Source organism: Canis lupus, chromosome 8, assembly GCF_011100685.1.
Source record: "Canis lupus familiaris isolate Mischka breed German Shepherd chromosome 8, alternate assembly UU_Cfam_GSD_1.0, whole genome shotgun sequence".
Taxonomy (NCBI): Eukaryota; Metazoa; Chordata; class Mammalia; order Carnivora; family Canidae; genus Canis; species Canis lupus.
The window spans coordinates 22,267,989-22,288,130 of NC_049229.1; the positions used below are offsets into that span (position 1 = coordinate 22,267,989).

The 20,142-nt window shown below is 36.3% G+C and overlaps 1 long non-coding RNA gene across 2 annotated transcripts in view; it reads left to right on the forward strand.

The window, feature by feature from the left end:
* Positions 1–19,911, forward strand: part of LOC111097015 — a 59,572-nt gene extending 39,661 nt beyond the window's left edge. The window contains exons 4-5 of one of the 2 annotated variants that reach the window (XR_005363209.1): positions 12,233–12,399; positions 19,491–19,911. This is a non-coding gene — a long non-coding RNA (uncharacterized LOC111097015). The remainder of the gene's footprint in view (positions 1–12,232; positions 12,400–19,490) is intronic. The other variant, XR_005363210.1, reaches the window with a different exon arrangement.
* Positions 19,912–20,142: the final 231 nt, after the last annotated feature.

Below are 20,142 nucleotides of genomic sequence, written 5' to 3' on the forward strand. Positions count from 1 at the left end.
GATCGAGTCCCGCATTCGGGCTCCCTGCATGGAGCCTGCTTCTCCCTCTGCCTATGTCTCTGCCTCTCTCTCTCTCTCTCTCTCTCTCTGTCTCTTATGAATAAATAAATAAAATCTTAAATAAATAAATTTTTAAAATTTTATTTTAAAAAGCGTACCTCGGTGGTGTAGTCACTCAAGCATGCGACTCTTGCTTTCTGCTCAGGTCTTGATCTGAGGGTCCTGAGATTGACCACTGCATCTGGCTTTGCATTCAGCAGAAGCCTGCTTAAGACTTTCTCTATCTCTCTGCCCCTTCCCCTGCTCCCTTTCTTTCTCTTTCTCTCTCAAATAAATAAATCTTTTTTAAAAAATCCAAAAATACACTGATGGTTCTAATAATCTGTTTATACATATCATTAAAAATATTAAACCAAAATATAACTTTCTAACATGTAAAAATAAAAAATAATAGATCCTAGAGAAAAAATAATCGCCAGGCCCATTATGTTTTTGTCAGAGAGCAATTTCTCAGATTAGACAGATATCCTCAACAATATTGAGTTGCATAATTAACAATACTGCCAATTTTTCTGAATGGTCGGTCATGAAATAAATGTTTGACTATTCAACCAGGTAAATATCAGTGATATCAGAACACCTGGTGGAACTTTAAAGAGTGCCAACATATTTGATAATTGACAAAAAGAAAATTTCAAAGGATATGGGGCTCTCTCGTGAGATAATGTAGATGATGCTTGGAGAAGGAGAGAAGACAAAATGGGCTACAGTGAATATCAGTAGGTGGACCAATGCTCTCTTTTTTCAACAAGGCATGAATTCATCCATACACTAGTCATTATTTGCTTAAATTCCCCCAGACTATTTGTATTCCTTTTTTTCTTAATTATCTAAAGAAGTATTTGTAGAACTTTCTATGGTACTAAAAAATATCTCTATTAATGCCATACCATGTGTCAGGCACTTCACATGCACTATTTATTTAAGGTTAAGTGTGATCAGCAGAATAATGATCTCCCAAAGACCTCCCAAGTATCCAGAACCTGTGAATATGTTAGGTTACATGGCAAAAGAGAATTAAAACTGCAGATGAAATTAAAGTTGTTCATCAATGATTTGGGGATGGAGAGATTATCCTAGATTATCCAAGTAGTCCAAATATAACTAACTACAAGCGTTCTTATGAGTGAAAAAGGAAGTGCAAAGATTGGGAGATTTGAAGATGCCATGCTGCTGCCTTTGAAGGTAGAAGAACGATCTATAAGCCAAGGAATGTAGGTAGCTTCTAGAAGCTAGAAAAGGTGAACAAATGGGTTCTCCCCTGGAGCATCTACTAGCCGCACAGCCCTGTTGAAACCTTGGTTTTAGCTACTGAGACCCATTTCATATTTCTTCTTTAAAAAAAAAAAAAAAGATTTTATTTATTTATTTGACAGAGAAAGCACACGCATAAGTAGGGGGAGTGGGAGAGGGAGAAGCAGGCTCCTGGCTGAACAGGGAGCCCGACTCTGGACTCCATCCCAGGACCCTAGGATCATGACCTGACTTGAAGGCAGGCACTTAACCAACTGAGCCACCTGGGTGCCCCCATTTCAGACTTCTAACCTTCAGAACTATAAGAGAATAAATTTGTGTTGTTTTAAGCCACATGTTTATGGTCACCTTGTTGTAGCAGCAATAGGAAACTAATATATTGAATGTTCCATTATTTCATTTAACCCTTATAAAATTCTATCAATTAATTATTATTGTGATATTTAACTGATTAAGGAACTGAATCTTAGAGAGTTTAGGTAACTTGCCCAAATTTTGCCTAGCTAATGGGTGCCTGAGCCAAGCTTCAAAACAATTCTAATTCCAAAGTTTATCCACTTAATTCTACACCATGATTTACTCTCATGCACTGATATTACCATAAACTCAACATTTCAAATCCACACCCAGTATTTATTCCAAAAGAAAATTTAATCACTAGGGTCTTATTATGTATCAACACATGAAGCAGCTACTATAGACTGTCACCCTTCTAACTTAGAATGAATGAGAGGATGGTATAAAACAGTAGGAAAGTAACTAAAATCAGGAGCAAGACTAGGGTTTTTATACTTGTAGTTGTGAGCAATGAAGCAGGGAAGCATTCTGACAGATGCTGATGACAAGCAGATTGGCCACTATGGACATCGGACTCCATGAATGACAACAGAGCTTTCAGTATGGTTCCTACCAGTACAGCCCATTTTTCAGTATTGATAGACTCAAACATTCCCATTTCCAGTGACTCTTTGGGCAGAAACAATTTGACATTTGGATTGACCCATAGAGATCTCTCTACTAAAGAACATACTTTTCTGTACTTTTATTATTAGCCATTTAAAGTATGGTTCTTTTCCTCCTGTTTCCTGTTGGTTTTCATGAAACTATCCATTGACTAATATTCACATTCAACACGAATGCATTCAGATGCTCCTACTCCAGTCTCGAGTTTTAATTTCTTCCCAATCAATTCTCTTCCTTATAAGAGACTTGGCAAGATTGCAACTTATGTTTTAATTCTGCAACCTGTACAATTAAATTTTGTAGTTTATTTTTAGGAGCTCTAAGAAATAAAATGTTCTTCTAAAAAGTTCTCTGATTCTCTGATAATGACTTTGGCTGAGAGCTTAAAGATTTGAGTTTGAATTTCTTCCATGAATACTCTTGTGTATTCAAAGGAAGCCACCTCGTGCTACACTGCTTATAGTCACATTACTGTCATACTAGTCATAACTACCAATGCACTTGACTATCAGGTACTTTAATCAATAACAGCAGAAATTTTTATTAGTCCTGATAACACTCCATACCATGGATTACTAACCTCCCACTATACATTTATACAGAACTCATCACTTTATTTAGGCTCAAGTACAACCAAGTCAGTCATCAGCTCCCATCTTTGAGATCTTTTTTTTCCTGAGATGATTCCTCATACCAATTCTGTATTGGTTAGGAGACAGAAGACAGAAGACAGAAGACAGAAACTACACCAATGATTAGAGCAGAAAAATTAATATAAAGAAGTGTTAGCTCTGTATTAGAAAATTAAAAACACAAAAAGAGAATACCTATGAATCATGGAAATAGTAATTACAAGGAGCAGTTTACAACTCTCAACAGCTAGGGAACAAAGGGAAGAGATAATAATGACTAAAACTTAGATGCCTGGAGAAGGGACCCAAGGGCCTGAAACTCCTGATTTCTGAGAAGGGGGCACTGGTGCTGTTATCTCTGAGTAGTCATGATGGGCTGGTTCTACAGACATTAGAAAAACTGCAATCTGGATCCCCTGCAGCTACAGGAAGAAACTGCTGCTGCTGAAGTCAAACAGCTTTGCTGGGAAGATGCTGACAGGAGCAGGCAGCAGACAGGGAGGAGTCAGTCTCCTTCTCTAGCCTTGCAGATTCCCCCTCCTGCCCCTATTTGGCAGATCCTAACAGAGATCCAGCCAGCCTGCAAAGCAGAAAGGTTGTTTGCAGTGTCCCAGCTCCAGCAGAGAGGCAGTTGCTAAATAAACACCTAATGTGATGCTCATTCATTCGTTCGCCAAATATTTTTAAAATTTCTACTATATTTCATACACTTATAAGACTGAACAAATAAACAAAATCTCTTTCATGGAGATGATGACATTTTGGCAGGGGAAACAGGTAATAAGCAAACAGACAAATAAATGTATAATATTTTAGGTGGTATTAAGTGTTTTGAAGAAAAATAAATCACAGTAAAGGAATGGAGAGAAATGGGGCCAGAAGCACTATAGATAGAGACAGTACAGATAAAGCATGAGGGAAGGAGGAGGGAAGCCATACTGCTAGGGTTTGAATGCTAGTTCTGCATCTTACAACTCTACAATCATAGGCAAGTTACTCAAAGTGTCTATATCTCAGTTGTGTTAGGTGTCAAAGGAGATAGTGAAGACAATAAAAATACTGACCTCATAGGATTGCTGTAAAGATTAAATAAGTGGTATCTATAACGGGCTTAGAATATACTGTCATATTACTAAAGAGTGGTGCAGTTAATGGCAAAAGCAACAAAAACCCTAGGTTGCAGGTGAAGGGGTTTAAGATAAAATGAGAGAGAGAGAGAGAGAGAGAAGGTATGGAAGCAGCCATGAGAAACAAAGAAGACATATCCTCATCTCCAGATGAGTGGTATACAAGGAATAAGGAAGAGAAAACAAGCAGACTTGAGAGACCTAGGAAGGATGCTAAATCTTCAAGAGGAGCTCTGTTGAAGTGAGATTAGCAATCTGAAAGCCACATTCAGAAAGGAGGCTAAGGATTCTGCACTGTGGATGGTAATGGAAGCAATTTAGGCAAAGAGGACACAGAGGTGGGAAAAAGGTATTTACCACTTACCACTTCACCTTTACCGAAAGTGAAAACACTGATTATAATGATCATAGTTTTGTGGTGGTTAGAACCCTAAAAGTGTCGGAGAACAGGACCTCGGCGAGTAAAAGAAACAAGAACAGGAATAGGCATAAATGGCATCAGCTCTATGTGTATGACAAGAGCTGATGATTCCTGCCACGCAGTCCGTGCTGAAAACAGCACGACCTGAAAACAACAATGACGGTAGATAAGATAGCCAGGCCCGAGGTCGGTTCTCCCAACCCCCGCAGTCCCCTAGTTAATGCTCCTCTGGAACCCGGGAAGTTGGTCACGTTTGCAGTCCCTGGCTGCTGACTCAGGGGATTGGTTTCTTGAGTTGTTTTCCTTCCTTGCTTCCGCATTCTTTACATCTATGATAATAAAATCAAGAGTCCACTGGACTCAGGTGCTTCACCTGCGAGCCTGCACTCGCAGGCAGTGCCTGCCATGCAGCCCCTTTGGGTGTCTCTTTGTTCCAAAGTATTGGACTCTCAGTAATCATTTCGTCTCTCATCGGAACACACAAGGCGGCATAAAACACTTATTATAAGCAATAATAAATATTTCTATAACACTTTACAGTTTACAAAATACTCTTACATCCACTCATTTATTGCTCATAATAAAACTATGAAAGTGGCAGACAACAGACATTCACAATGAGAGTGAAGACATGAGCAAACCTAGTAGTAGTACAATAACTCCCAAATATTTAACCATACAAATTAACTCAGCAGATGGTGTGGATTCCTGATGGCCCAATCATGAGGCTGCTTCATAGAGATTGTCATATTGGAAAATGGCCCCCAAAATGTGGGCATTCTTCACACCTGTCAACACGCTGAAGCCACAAGGTGACTCAGGCCAAGACAGCTTGTTCACTGCCTTCCTACTCAGCTGAAATTCCTCGCATGACTTTGGAGGCTTCTGGGGAATTCTAACAGACTGCTTAGAATTTATGTTAAAAAGCTGAAAATATCTTTTTAAGATAAATGAATCAGAATTCATTTCGTATGATGACACAGAATCTAAAGAACCTTCCTATACTCTCTTACTTTACTGATTTAAACCAAGGAATAGAGAGAAGTAAAGTGACTTGCTCAAGGGCACACAGTTTCACAGCTAATTAGTGCCAAAGACTAAGTTAGTGGAATTAGGCTAAATTCTGGTTTCCTAGAAACTGGTACAACATTCTTTTTTAGCTCTATATGCTACCCTCTCTTAAATATTATTGGGGGGACTGTATAGGAAAGGCAAATAATCCAAAATCAAAACTGGCATAGGAAAAGAAACTGGTGGAGAGGACATCTTTACAGGAGGCTTTTGACTAAGAGAAGAGACGAAAGTGTCTCATCAGTGTGTACTCATTGTGTAAATTGCACATATATGCTGCATAACCTCAAGTGGTATGACTTAGAAGAATTTAACTTCCATAGCCTCTATTCTACATAGTCCCTGCATTCAAACTAATTTGAAAACACCTTGAAAACAGTGCCTCCATCCTCAAGGTGTCTATAGTCCTTTGATCCAAGGACAAAGCTGGACCCCAATAGTTACTCAGTAACTGCTTTCTATGTAACTGATTATAATGTTTGCCAAAACAGCCATTCTTTGAATACAGAAATTATTTTAAAACTTTTCTTCTTGGTTTAGCGACATAACATTTAGAGCTCCTCTAAAGGGCTCTACTGATGTCTTGATTTTCCTACTCAATTTCAACCCTCAAGTGGTGTGCTATTTTATTTAGAAAATATTTCTGTTTTCTTCTGTCATTTTTCAACACAACTCACAAATCAACATTGTGATTTAGATTAATATAAAGTAACATGTTTTAAGTTATAATGCTTTGTTTCACAGAAGACTTAAGCAAACAAAGGTTATTCTACATAAATGGCACATAAGGCAATTTATCTGACTTCAAACGCAAGAAAGGGAAGGGAATATGTGCAAAGAATTACATATACATGGAGCACTTCTGGTTTCTATGGTAACCAACATAAAGAATACCTTTTTGGAAAATGGACAAGCAAAGTCAGTGAGATGTAAATTTATGAGCACAAAAACCAAAGAACCAATCCAATCCTATGGTATGTAAAGAAGTCCACAGTTTTCCCCTAAATAGAATTGCAAATTTTAAAAAATAGTCCTATTGCTAACATAACCTATTCATATTTTTTTCTTAATTCATTGTTTTGCCTTGTGGATATTTGTCTATTACACAAACATTTACTAATAATTAGAAATGGCTTTTTCATTGTTTACTGAATTAGTGATTACTAGTATAGTAGGGAAGCTGGTGAGGTCATGATTCTCCAACCATCCCTTCTCATCAGGGTGTGGTAAGCTGACTCCAAAGATCAGGACACCCAACAAGAATGACTTATTTGAAATTAATCAAAATATCAATAATGAATTTTGTATAAAAAGGGAGACACATGTATATCATTTCCTGTTCTATTATTCAGACAAGTAAACAAATTCCCATTCTATAAAGAGTACATATACTAAATATATATTTTTTGTTTTATAGATGGGGAAATAGAGAGGAATGTATGAAACTCCTGTGGAGAACAAAAGCAAAAGGAAATGTAGATAAAATTAAATTTCTTTATAACCTGTAGCAGATTGAAAAATACATGAGGCAGGCAGAGTATGACATTCCTCCAGGAACTCCCAAATGTCTTAATGTTAATGCCTTGCTACAGGGAAAAACACCCTTAGATTGAAGATAGCCAGACATTCAGGATCCTATGAGTGTTATTTAACATATGAAAATCCTTTTGGAAACTTCCCTTGTCTTTACCTCCCTAAACTGAAAGTATAAAATCAGCTGCTCTCCACAATCCCAGGGCAGCCCTTTCTGTCCACAGATCCTGTCCCTGTGCTATAATAAAATCACCTTTTTGTCTTAAGAATTCTTTCTTGGCCATTGGCTCTGAACCCCAACATTTCCACATCAAAACTATTTTCAAGAAAACATAAAAACCAATGTCCCAGCACCCTGTTGCTTTTCTGACTAGTGTATGCTTAACCTACTCAATATAATAAAGATGGTCAAAGATTATATAATGTATAACCATTTAAGCATATATCAATTTTACCCCCAGAGTGATAAATGGCTAAAATAAGACATTTATCTGAAGAAGAATCATCTTGTAATCACATAAGAGTTACACTAATGAAGAAAGTTGAACAATGATTTCAACATTTCATATAAAATTATAATGAATAGGAGAAAATTTCACAGTGCACATTAGAAAATACTTTTACTTAATACCGTATCATTAATATCATAGAGATGTCTAAAAATCAATCTGCCAATGCCTTTGAGTGTATTTAATTTGTATTTCAACATGCTAGTTATCTTACTCCATGTGTTATTCCAATGCTTTAAAAAGAAAGGGCTGTCTCTAAATACTGCGCATCTGGGTATCACACCAGCTTGATGAACTAATGCTGCTGCTACCTGCGGTCTCATTGTAAAATCAGATCTGACATCATTCACAAGGCCTTGGCTTTCCAAAGAAGTTTTCAAAATCTACTTTCTAATGTCTATTGCTTTGTTTGGAAATATTCTACATTTGAAATTCCTAGTTTTCCAAAACAGTATTAGTGGGAAATTATCAATGATGCTCTGAAAGTCTAACATGAACTATATTTAGGATAATTTCCAATATATGTGAGGCAATACTCTTGAAATTGCCTTTCATGAAGTATTTTCCTGATCCCTGAGCCTTTTTCTACTGCCCAGAAAACTTATAAAATGTTATGATTAAACTTCATACAACTTAAAAATATGGATACTAAAAAAACAATAATCATGAATGCATGTAAAATATGAAAATTTACCTTTTTCTTCAACAAATATAAAATATACCAGAAAGAAAATTTTCTTGAATTACACGATCATCTAAAATTTTAGTGTTTTAAAGATGAAGTTACTTGCTTTGTTGTATTATGGAAGAGTACAGATGTTTCTGGGAAGTACCAGAAGCCCTATCCACATTGAGCAGCTATAAAATCCACCTGTCCTTCTCCCTCTATACAATACTGGCTTCCAGACAAAGAAGACTAACTTCGTCTCTGCAATCTGCCTTCCAGACAAACTAATAGACTCAAATCAAGGCCCACCCACATATAAAGATAATTTGCCTAAAACTGGGTATCGTGAAATGTTTAAAGTGCTTTTGCAATATTCACTATGTTAGAGCAATGTACTCAAAGTATACAAAAAGAATATTTTTGCTGTGCTGTTTTCTTCTTAAACTTAGGACACAGAGCTGAAAAGTAATGAATATTTCAGTGAAGCAAACTTCCTCAATTCAAAGACTCCATTAATCTTGATCTTGTCCTTCCAGATAGGCATGGATAGTAGTACAAAAGACTTTATGGAGATTAATTTTGGTTTGAAAATCATGACCACTTTGTCACTATACAACCTATCAGTTTTCCTAAAGGACTATTAATATAGTTCTTTCCTTTTTTGTTAGTTGTTAGTATAAGCCTGTGCACTGGGCTTAAGTGGAGACTTTAGAAATGACTTTCAGTTCTGCTACACTTACATATTGACACTTTTTGGTGTTCATTCCTCTCCTCAGATCCATATTTCCATCTGGTATCATTGTCCTTCCACCTGAAGGATTCTTTTAATGTTTCTTATCATTTTTATGTGGTCATGATGAATTCTTTGCTCTTTGCTGCTATCTGGACACCTCTCTAGGCAGTATACAGAGACAATTACAGAGCTCACCTGGTATGTTTCCCTTCTCTCAGGAATCATTGTCCTATGTCGTTTACTGTTCAATGTCTGAAAACACTTGTTTTATGGATTCCATCTTTTTTTTGTTGTTGTTATATTGAGAAGGTAAATGTGCTCGCTGATACTCTGTCATGGTAAAGCAGAAGTCTTACTCCTTTAGAGATGAAAAACAATCAACTTTCAATGAAATCTATATCATGGAATATGTTAGTTGTTTCCTTCTTTATTTTTAGTGCCTTCTCTGCTTTATCAAAGATGTATAAAAGTAAATGCAACAGGATGTGAAAAAAGAACTTGGGCTGAGTCAACAAGATACCATACATAACACATCCTAAAGGAGGTGATAGAACATACGTACGCCTTGCAAAATTTCACAGCCCTCAAACCCCTCACTCAAATTGAGGGTATAAAAGGATCTGGAGTTGAAGGATAGGGAAGAAAGTATTTCTTTAAAGAGACCTGGAACTGTGTGGTGAATTTCACTCACTGCAAGGAGGAAATGCACTTCCACCTCAGGGAAAGGGATTTCAGTGAGTTAACTCAGAGGACTAAATACATGGCTTCTGTAATTGAAGACCCAGTGGTCTGATGCCTACTCACACCTGTGCAATCTAAAGCATTATTTCCTCTGGCTAGCTGTTCCCAATGGTAGAACAAGGAAGTAAATCCTGAGTTGCTAATGATTTGCACTTCAAGAACAAGGGGAAAAGAGCTGCTTTACTTGGAGGGTAAAATAGATCATAGCAGAAAGAATCTAAAAATACTGCTATATTACTTGGGGCTGAAAAAGAAGCAAATGATCAGGTAAGAATTACATGCTTATTCTCTTTAAAGAGATTTGTCTTAGTGAGATATCCCTAGTACCCTAAAATAGACTCACTTTTAAACATCTGTTGAACCCAAAAGAGAACCAGACCAGGAAGACAATATCAATCAAAAAAGAATCCACTTACTCTTCTCCTACTTCCACCCTCCCTCAAGGGCCATAGATAGTATTAGTAAAATGAGGAAGGAGTAGAAATGCTAATTAAAGAAACGTCAATCTTAAAGCAAGTTTGAGTATTTGATTATTAGGAAGAATAGACAAGCTTGATTGTTAAATTGTGGCATTTAGTGAGTGTTGAAACATTTTTATTAGCCGAGAGAGACCAGAGAAGTCAAAATATCTGCCCAAGGAGCAGGAGCAGGGGAAGAATGAACTCCATAGTTTAGATTTAAAGGACAATCAAAATAAATAAATAAATAAATAAATAAAGGACAATCAAGTCAAGAGGAGTCAAAAATAAGGTGGCCTGGTGATTCACTTCCACAGATTGTTCTTGTTCAACATAAAGATTATACAAGAACCTATGAAAGATAAACAAAACCACAAGTGAAGTAGTGAGAGGTATATGAAGCTAAATCAGAATTCTACTATACAGAAACACATCAAAATGATTAAGAGTAATATTTACAAGCTTACATAAATACGTAGAATAACTAGTTTTCCCAAGAATATAATTGAAATGAAAATAAAAGTTTATTATAAGTTTATTTTAAAGCTCTTCATTGTGTCCTTTCAAGTTCTTGCTTAATTTTAGCAACTCTTTTCCTTTCAGTGTAAACATTTTGATTTCAGCAACATTTTATAATCTATCTAACATATAAAATCACAATGCAATGCCTGACTAAATTTGATTTTCAAAAGTTTTTGTGTTCATTAAAGACAAGAAAATGCACTGGAAAGAGATCTGGAATTATCACATTATGTATTACCGCCATTTATTTGTGGAAATGGAGCATGAAATAAACTATTTAGTTCATTAGCTCAAGTAGGAGAGCATTGTTCAAGCATGTTGTCCATTAATCACTGATAACCAGTGTTTAGCACACAGACATGCATGACTGCTAACATGACTAAATAATGTAGAATCTTCTTCACAAAAATCATAATGTGTGCACTCTTTATGTGTGAATTATCACAGTACCCTTGGCAGAGCCCCTGGGAAGAGCTTGAAATGGAGATTAATTAAACAGTAAATTTTTACATGTTTTTAGAAAACAGATTTTGAATGTTCAAATATTCTCCATATGCCCCTCTTATATTATCTCAAATGAAATTTGTCAAGACATCAGTGCAACCAGTTAAAGCTCTCCTTTCTGAAACTAATGTCTACTCCCTGTACTTGATAACATCTTATAACAAATTATTGATTTCGTGTCAAGAAGCATCTCCTGATGAACACTGCCAGACACTCTCAATAATAGTGAAAGGGAGGAAATCTCACACAGGATATGTTTAAATCATTTTCCTCAGTATTGAAATACTAAAAGTAGGCTGATTATACTTTAAAGGTAGAACAGTGCATAATGTTTTGTCCCTTAAGGTTACCAATAAGACAACTAAAATACTAACTCTGTCACTTCCCAAATATACTTCCCAAATTTAATAGCAAAAGTTTAAATTAAAAAAAGAATTAGCAGCATTATTCAAAATAGTGATGTCAAATGTTCTTGTGACACCTTAATAAAATATTACAGTCACACAAAGGAGTACATAGAGCAATGAAAATAAACACTCTGCACTTCAACAATATAGATAAATCTCAGAACATGGTAACCAAAAGAAGCACACTCGTGTGTATATATGTATATCATATATAAAGATATATAATATACATATATCATATATAATTTATGATATGTAATATATATCATATCTATGAAATATACATATGTAATTAAACTTATATAAAGTACAAAAACGGAACAAAAGTAAAATGCTGTTAGTAAAACTACAGTGCTATCAGAAGTCAGGATGTGGTTTCCTTTGGTGCAGTCAATGATGATAGCAATAATTAACTAACATGAGAAAGTTTTCTGGGGTACTGGTAAAAATCTGTTTCTTGAGTTGGATGCTGTTTGAATGGATATCTTGAGTTTGTGAAAATTCGATGAGCTGTATACTTATGATATGTGCTGTTTTCTATATCTATATTATACCTTAATAAAATATTAAAGATAATCTTACTTGGTTGTAGAATAGAACATATATCTATATATACCTTCCTGTTGATAGCCAAAGAATCTAGGTGAAGATGGATTGGGATGCAAGTGCCATACAGCAGAGGACAACAGCAAGTACAGAATGAGGACATTGAGCTGAGGGCAGGCAGCAGCAAGAGACCCATGCCATCTAAGGGCAGCACTCAAAGCAGAGATAAAGCTAAGAATACATCAAAACAGGTATAAAAAAGAAAGAATGAACAATTGTCATTAATGGAATGAGATAATGCTGTTACTAAAATTTACTTTCTGAAAGTTAGGAAATTCTTGTTATTAAGTACTGACATTTCAAAGAGGCATATTTCCCAGATTTCTTCAATAAGAGCTAAAGGCACAAGAAATGTGATATCAAAAGAAGGCAAATTAAAAAGTGATGTCATCAAAATGGCAAAATAGGAGTTTTATGTAATCTTCTCTATAAAGAACACTGATTTTGACAATTACCTATAGATAGGAATGCCTTTGTGAAAGTCCAATAGTCAAGTGGAGAAGTTCCAGCACACCATTATTAGACACATTGAAGAGGTAAATAAAGATTGAAGGATTTGACTCCTTCAAATACGAAGAAAGCAATACAAGATTTCAAACAACATGAAAAATCAAAGAAACATGATACCACCAAAGGAACATAATAATTTTCTAGGAATCAACCTCAAATAAATGGAGATCTGTGATTTTCCAGATAAAGAATTCAAAACAGTTGTTTTAAGGAAGCTTAGTGAGCTACAAGAAAACACAGAAAACAAATAAACTACATTTTTAAATTCCATGAATTAAAGGAGAAATTTAACAGAGAGATAAAAATAATTAAAAAAGAAAAAAATACTGGAGCTGAAGAATACAATGTAAAAATGAACAACTAAAAGTATCAATGATAGACTTCAATTAAGCAGAAAAGAAAGAATCTGTGAGGTAGAAAACAGTTCATTTGAAATTATCCAGTCAGAAGAGAACAAACTAAAAAGAACTTCAAAATAGTGAAGAAAGTCTATGTGAGGAAGGACAATCATTAAATGGTTTCACTCATATGGAGAATATAAGAAATAGTGAAAGGGGTTATAGGGGAAAGGAGGGAAAATGAGTGGGAAATATCAGTGAGGGTGACAAAACATGAGAGACACCTAACTCTGGGAAATGAACAAGGGGTAGTGGAAGGGGAGGCAGGTGGGGGGATGGGGTGACTGGGTGACAGGCACTGAGGAGGGCACTTGATGGGATGAGCACTGGGTGTTATACTATATGTTGAGATATATATATATATATATATATATATATATATATATATATATGACTTTAAAAGAGTGAAGAAAATCTATGTGCTCTTGGATACTATTAATAGAAATAGTATATGAATTCTTGGAGCCTGAGAAGGAGGAGAGAGGGAGAAAGGGGCAGAAAGCTTATTTAAAGAAATAATGGCTGAGAACTTTCCAATTCTGGAGATTTGTGTGGAGGCCAAGAAAAATTAAGGCCATCCCGCCTAAAGTTTAGCATTAGCACAAGTACAGCCATCTTAGGCCCCTGTGAATAAGAGCTGAACTTTACCGGAAAAACTGCAGAGTGTCCTCAATGTCCTCAGAAAGACAACAGAGCTGAGAATTGCCCTCGGCAGAGAATCCCATATCAGAAAGACAACAGAGCCCACGCCTGTGGTAGAAAGTCCCATATTAGAATGAGAGCAGAGCTCAATACCATTGAAAGCCCCACATCAGAATGTAAACAGAACTTGAGAAATTCCTCCACCCCTCCTGAAAATCCTCTAGACCAGCCTATAAAAAACCCAGCTGTAACCCACTTCGGGGTCCAAGTCCCTGCTCCACTGTGTCGGGTATACTTGGACCCAAGCTCGAGCTTGTAAATAAACCCTTGTGTGCTTGCATGAGTGTCGGCTGCTTGGTGGTTTTTCCGATTCGCAATCTTGGACACAAGAATTTGGATATCCAAATTCATGAAGCTCATAGATCACAGAACAAACTCAACTTAGAGAATTTCTGTAAGACATATTATAATAAAACTATCTAAAATCACAAAGATAGAATTTCAAAATTCTGTTCAAAGATAGATTTCTCAACAGAAACTTTGCAAGCCAGGATAGAGTGGGAAGATATATTGACAGCACTAAAAGAAAAGGAAAGCAAAACAAAACACAACCTGCCGACTAAGAATAGCTTACCTAGCAAAGTTGTCTTTCATTAATGAAGTGGAGATAAAGACTTCACCAAACAAAAGCTGTTGAGTTAGTCACCACTGGACCTGCCTTATAAGAAATGCTGGAAAGAGTTCTTCAAGCTAAAATAAAAGGATACTAATTAGTAACATAAAAATATGTGACAATATATGACACACTGATGAAGATAAGCATATAGTCAAATTCAGAATGCTCAAATGTGTGATGTGGTGGTGTGCTAATCACTTATTGGTAGTATAAATGTTAAAGGACCAAAAATTAAAAATAACTATAGCTACAATAATTTAATAATATAACAATATAAAAAGGTGTAACTTGTGACATCAAAACATAAAACGTGTAGTAGTAGGAGTAGAGCTTTTATATGCAATCTACATTAAGTTGTTATTAGCTTATAATGCTTTATGTAAGCCTTACAGTAACCAAAAATCAAAACAGTAGATACATAAAAGAGAAAAAGAATCAAAGCATACCACTACAGAAAATCATAAATTCACAAATGAAGATAGCAAGAATGAAGGGAACAAGGAAACTAAAAACACCAGAAAACAATGAGATGACATCAGTAAGACCCTGCCTATCAATAATTACTTTAAATGTAAATAGATTAAATTCTCAAATCAAAAGGCAAAGAGTGCTTATTGAACGGATTCAAAACAAACAAGATCCTACTATATGCTAACTGTAAGAGAGTCATTTCACTTGATGAACACTGATAAGCTAAAGGGAAGGATGAGAAAGATATTCCATGGCAACAGAAAGCAAAAGAGAGAGGTAGCTATATTTATATCAGACAAAATAGATTTTTAAGTCAAAAACTCTGAGACAAAGAAAGTCATTACATAATGATAAAGTAGTCAATTCATTAAAAGAATATAACAATTATAAATATATATGAACCTAAAATCAAGGTGCCTAAATATATTACACAAATACTAACAAATCTGAAAAGAGGAAAAGGCAATACAATAATAGTGGGGAACTTCAATATCCCACTTTCAACAATGGCTACATCATCAAGACAGAAAACCAATAAGGAAACACTAGGCTTGAAGTAGCTTGAGAGCAAATGAACCTAGCAGATACAGAACATTCCATTCAACAGCAGCACAATACACTACACATTCTTCTCAAGTCACATGGAGCACTCTCTAGGATACATCATATGTTAGGTCATGAAACATGTCTTGGTAAATTGAAGAAGACTAAAATCATATCAAGTGTCTTTTCAGATCATAAGGTTATGAAACCAGAAACAATAGAAAGAAAATTAGAAAATTCAAAAATGCAGATTTAAACAACAGTAGGTCAAAGAGTGAAATCAAATCCTTATCTCACACCATTCACAACAATTAACTCAAAATGGATTAAAGACTTCAATATAAGACTTGAAACTGTAAAATTCCTAGAAGAAAAGATAGGGGAAAATGTCCTTGACACTGGTCTTGGCAACAACTGACAAAGACTATCTTCTTGACTGAATTTTATTTATTCTTTTAAAGTTTTTTTTTTTATTTATTTTTTCTAATGAAAGACACAGAGAGAGAGAGAGAGGCAGAAACACAGGCAGAGGGAGAAGTAGGCTCCATGCAGGATGCCTGATTTGGGACTGACCCTGGTACCCCAGGATCATGCCCTGAGCCATGCCCTGAGCCAAAGGCAGACACTCAACTGCTGAGCCACCCAGGCATCCCTCCTTGACTGAATTTTAATCAGGCTTCTCTAAATCTTCTTGCCTATGCTTTGACATTGGCCTCTGTCCTATTCTAAAGAATCCTGCTAAATTAGTTTGGCAAGAATCTCCCAACTCTGATATCTGGTCACCCTTGATATCTGATCTCTCACCTTTGATGTATAATTCCTTGGCCTACTCCTATAAAGAACCATGTTAGGCCAATTTAGCAAGAATCCTACTTAATGCCTCTTATTAGTAATTTCCCAACCACTGATACTCTTACTCTGCTCTTTGACTATAAGTCACCAGCTGCATTTGCTGTATTCAGACATGAATCCAATCTCTCTTCCCTATTGCTGTAGTCATAATCCCCATTGCCATAGTCTTTCATAAATTCTTCCTTACCATTTTTAACACATGTCAGAAAAAATTTCTTTAACACAATCACCCCATGAAGTACCCCCATTTTTATGAGAGAAAACTGAGACTCGGGGTTCAAATAAAAATTTCAAGTACACTCAGTAAGAACCAAAATTTGAAAGCAGGCACTGAGACTTCAGAGGCTGAGCTTAGCCATTGTCCTCTACAGAAAAATGCTATTTAGCTTCAAATTGTGTTTCAACCACAAAGAAGGTGGTTGATGTTAGACCAGGCTTTCATGGCTTATGAAGACATAGGTTAGATTAGATCTATGTTTCTTTAGAGAAACAAACTAGTTAATTATCCTCAGACAATCTCTTTTAAAGGGAATGATGCTACATGAACTTCAATGGAAATAGAATTTAGTGTCATGAAAACTTAGCAAGTGAGAATAAAGTGGGGGGGGGGGTGTTATTTTAACAATACCCACAGGTAGTAAAACCTTCGAGTTCACTGGCTTTTTGTTGACATATGTAGATTTTGCTGGTGAGAATTTTAATGAAAGAAAATATATTAGCTTCTACCCATAGGCCAGTGAAACTCACATTACAGACCACTTTTGTTACATATCAGAAATCCTTTTATTAGATATAATGCAGTTCTCTCACTCTCTGTGCAAGGCAACCTGACAGGTTAAAATAATTTCATGTTTATGAAGGTCATGCTTCAGGTTGGAGCAATAGGTTTCAGAGTTCAGCTATCCACAAGAAGAAGAGGAAGAATTTTATTCCTACTTAAGCAGTCAACCACTATCAAAACTGGAAGCAGCATCAGCAGGATAAGAACACAGTTGCTATAGTATCAGCTGTAAAGAAAATGGGCCACCTGATGGGGAGTTCTGAGGCAGAGAGAGAAAAAGAGGGAGAGTAGCAATGGAGTGGAGAAAAATCAATGTTTTGGGCCACTACTGTCAGTGCACAAGCCAAGTTCAAGGTCTGAAGACTCCCCAGGAGGCTGACTGAGCTCAGGGCATTTGTCAGCACTCCACTTCATGCTCTCTTCCTTTGCCCCTTCCTATAGCATTGGAGCATGGGCAGCATATGATCAGGCCAGCCACAGCCAAATGGACAAGGACCACACCCTAGGACAGTGGCTCTCAAAGTATGGTTCCAACACTTTCAGCTTTTCAGCTTCAGCATCCTCTGGAAAATTGCTAGAGATGCGAATTCTCAGGACCCACCACCCACCTGAATCAGAAACTCTGGAAATGGAGCCCAACATAACTTCTAATGTATAATCAAGTTTTCCAACCTCTGGTCCAAGGGAATAAAATAGCAATTTGACAAAAAGCATCAATGCCCATGAATGACCTCAGAGAACAGAGCCCATACCTACCCTGGACTGGCCACATATTTGTGGACTGTTGCATATTTTGAAGTATCTTCTAGCAACTTACTTTGTATGCTAATTAATACAGAGACTATGTCAAAGTTTTTAGCACAACTGCAGCCAACAAATCAAAGAGACTTTGGGAATTTTGGCAAGTAAGCTTCTATCTAGTCCCAAACAGAGCTCCATGTCCATTCCAATTTTTGCTCTATCCCCTTTGAGACAGATATGGAGAATTCTTCATCATCTTAAGAATAATCCTTGGCATTGTTTCCAACACCTCATATCTACTGCATCCCAAAATGAGTGAGATAAGAACAAAGGCATCCTGGATGATGAATTCTGTAATAGTCTCAGCCACCATGCCCAGACACATTTTCTCCGATGAATAAGTCAAAACTGATTCATCTCAATGTCTACAGATTCCTAGACAGAAAATCTTGGCCTCTACCAAGAGTTGCAACCTCAGGCAAACTATATCACCCATCTTTGAAACACCAAAGAACCACAATTAGTTCCTCTTTGATGCAGTGATGGTTCAGTTCCAAATCTCTCAGGTAAACTAAACACAACCTGAAGACTAATCTCTGTACCACCTGTAAGCCATGTGGACAGTATACCAGGATCTGTGCTCTGTTACTCCTCCTTTCAATAAATATTTATAGAGATCTACTATATAACAGGTACTATGCCAAGCACAGGGAATGTATCATCTTCCTCTCAATAAGTTCACAACATAGAGAGGAAGACACCAAATGAAGTATCAGCCAAATAAAAAATATGGTTATAATATAACACAATAATGAGTGGTATATTTGTTTGAAAATGTGCCTTGGGAATAAAGCATAAGGGCAAAATATTAAGACCAGAAGATTAAGTCAGATTTCCCAGAAACAAGACACCAGGGCAGAGTTTGCAAAGGATGATCAGGAGTGAGACAAGTGAAGACAGTAAATAAAGTTCATTGCAGGGACAAAGAAAGCCTGTGTAAAAATCACAAAACAGAACAAATTCAGTAGACTACAAGTGGCTGGAATGATGGACCAATCTGTCACATGAAAGCACAAAAGGACACACAGGGCAGGTAAGTAGGAGCTGATTCTAAAGGTTATTGGGGTGGGGGGCACTTGGCAGGATGAGCACTGGGTGTTATGCTATATGTTGGCAAATTGAACTCCAATAAAAAATAAAAATAATAAATAAATAAATAATAAATAAATAAGGCTATTGTGAAACACACCATAACAATTTAATTTTACTCTGAATATTATGGGGAATATTTAAGATTTTAAGAAGACTGACATCATTATGTTTGAAATAGAGATAAAAATAGAATAGCAGCAATAGAATTCAGAATGGAGGCTACTATATTAAATAGATGAGAAACAAGGTACACCTGAACTAAATAGGGCATAGGAGATGGACAGGAAAGATTAGATTTATGAGATAATAAAAAGGCAAACTCTGTAAGATTGAGTGGCTATGGTGGAAGATATAAGTGTCCAGGCATATGTAACTGATTGGATGGTGGTGCTTTTCACTAAGATAGACTACAGTAGAGGAATAGGTTTAGGGGATTGAAAGAAATTTTGATTAGTTACCATACTATAGCTGATGCATTTGGCAAAATGAGAGAGACTTTTTTTTTCTTTTCTGCAGAGCACCAGTGCCCTCAAAATGCAGAAAGAAGACCTGCTACATCCCTCCCACAGTCAGAGGACCTTAGGCTTAAAAGCACATTGCTATATATTATTGGAAGGAACAGAGGCACCAGACACCAGATCAATTATACATGTATTCTAATATGGGACTCTTCTGCATCTAAAAACACCTTCCCATGTGAAGATTCTAACGCAAGAGTATCAGGAGGAATAGAACCTAGGAGTGATGCATAGGCCAGGCACACAAAAGAATTCAGACACAAAGGAGAAGTGTTAAAATTTCATATCATGGACTCTCTATCAAGGAAAGATCAGTAGAAATTGAGGACTAGTATATGAGATAACAGCCACTCGATATTTTCTCCCATTTGCTGTCAAATAGAGTGCTCATCTCCAAACTGTTCACTGTTGCCAATAAACTTTAGTACTTTCCTTGATTTCTACAAAGATTGTGTTGCAAGTGTAATCACTGCTATTTGAATTACAAATATAGCCATATCTCCAATTAGAATCACCTGCTGGTGATGTTCACATCACAGAAATGGATGGAAAAGCTTGAGAGAGACAAACAGCCAGGTCTACTATACCAGAGTCTAATCCGTAACATTATTTGCAGCCCATCAGGGTAGCTTTTTTATGTTTGGAGGCAC